Raw genomic sequence first — 2,279 nt, forward strand, 5'->3', positions numbered from 1 at the left:
ATTATTATTATTATTATTATTATTATTATTATTATTATTATTATTATTATTATTATTAATAATAATAATAGTAACATCAGATCAAAATTAAATTTGGTTAAAAATAAACATGAATTGCATTTTTAATTGTCAAACTGTCTCTGGTAGCAAAGATGGGTTTTGCTATAAATTGTTTAAATCATTTTATTTTATTTTATTTTTAGGAAAAAAAAGAAAACGTTTAGCATTATGATAATGATTGGGAATAAAAAAAAAAAGTTATACAAAGACAAACTAACACAAGTACCTAATTTATTTTAAAGTTTTTTAAAAGCTAGAGTTTTCCTGGTTTTAACGCTTTTATGCCATAGAGAGATTAAAAGTCTCAAATACAGAAATTCTTGAAATTCTGCCAAATGTAACTTTTTAAAACATACAAAATAAATGAATAAATAAAGGAATAAACAAACAAACAACCAAATAAATAAACAAGCAAACAAACAAACAAATAAATAAACAAACAAATATATTTTTGTTACTTGAAATAAATGTTAAAAATTAAATATTTAAATATTTTATTTTAGGTAGTTGCCAAGAAAGCATTTCTCATTTTCATTTAGCTTAACCTGATGTACCCAAATAATAAATAAAGGTTTAAAACTATCATGAATTATAAACTATTACAAATGTACCCTTAATAAATCTAAATAATCACCCAAATATATGAGTAAGAAGGGAAAGAGCGAGAGAGAAGGGGAATGTTTCACAGGGCGAGCGAGAGAGTGGATGAAGGGTGTTGGAGTGATAAGGAAGGCGTGAGGCGTGCAGGAGGTGATGAGAGGAGATCGTGTGGAGCAGAAGAGCATCAAGGCCTCTCCTTTGAATTGAAACAGCATTGTGGGCACACGTGGAAGATCTGGATCACATTCACTGCCTTTTATTCAATTTGGCTCATCAGAAGGGGGACGTCTCACCCACCTATCTCTTTTTTCCTCCCATCTCTCCCATTTCTCTGAGCACATGGCCATAAGTCACGCAGCTCCCCTTTTGCCCCTGATGTGTTGGACCTTTCTAAGCTCTCTGCAATTGCTTTGCTCGGCTTCAGAGAGATTCCCGTCTGAGACAGAGCAGGTTAACATGCCACTTCTTCACGCTTCTCACCTTGGACTTGAAAGCACCTCCAGATTTACTTTCAAGGACCCGCATGGAAGATCTTTGACCACGCACTTTCTAATTCAAACAAATGAGAGCGCGTGGCAGCCGCGGAGGGCTTATCACTCACCCACAAGATGTTTCAGAAGAGACACGAATGGCCCGCTGATAAAAACTCAGAGCTTTGAGTGGACTGTTTGAGTTTGATGGGAGAACATAGGGACATAATCATCAGGAAAATAATTTAATAGAAATAATCTGGTGCATTCACCATGGTTATTACTGAAAAAAATATGGTGTAGAACCTATTTTCACTTAAAAATTGCTAGTAAATTTCACAATTAATTACAAAAAAGGGCAAGTAACAAATTCAATTGAATATGAAATCTTCAAGTAAAAAGGTTTAAATAGTATTTTCATATAAAATACTCCAATATTTTTTAGTTTTATTGTTTTTTTTTTTATTGTTCCTTGAAATAAAAAAAAAATATATGTTAACTGAAATAAAATTATATATTAAAAAGCTTATTTTATTTTAGTTAGTTGCTTGGGGAAGCATTTCTCATTTTCATTTAGTTAAACTATACATGACACGACACGACACAAATAAAATAAAATAAAATAAAATAAAATAAAATAAAATAAAATAAAATAAAATAAAATAAAATAAAATAAAATAAAATAAAATAAAATAAAATAAAATAAAATAAAATAAAATAAAATAAAATAAAATAAAATAAAATAAAATAAAATAAAATAAAATAAAATAAAATAAAATAAAATAAAATAAAATAAAATAAAATAAAATAAAATAAAATAAAATAAAATAAAATAAAATAAAATAAAATAAAATAAAATAAAATAAAATAAAATAAAATAAAATAAAATAAAATAAAATAAAATAAAATAAAATAAAATAAAATAAAATAAAATAATTTATTATAAAGAGGAAGTTCAAAAGTCTGAGAGTGAACAATCTCAAATATAGACATTTTGCCAAAAGTAACTTTTAACACTAACTAAATAAATAAATATTATATTTTATTTATATATAACATAAAACATAATAATATAATAATATTTTTGTTGAAATAAAATGAATGTGACAAATAAAATAAAATATTTTAAAACATTTTATTTTAGGTATT

Source organism: Sinocyclocheilus anshuiensis, unplaced genomic scaffold (genome assembly GCF_001515605.1).
Source record: "Sinocyclocheilus anshuiensis isolate Anshui unplaced genomic scaffold, SAMN03320099.WGS_v1.1 scaffold1052, whole genome shotgun sequence".
Taxonomy (NCBI): Eukaryota; Metazoa; Chordata; class Actinopteri; order Cypriniformes; family Cyprinidae; genus Sinocyclocheilus; species Sinocyclocheilus anshuiensis.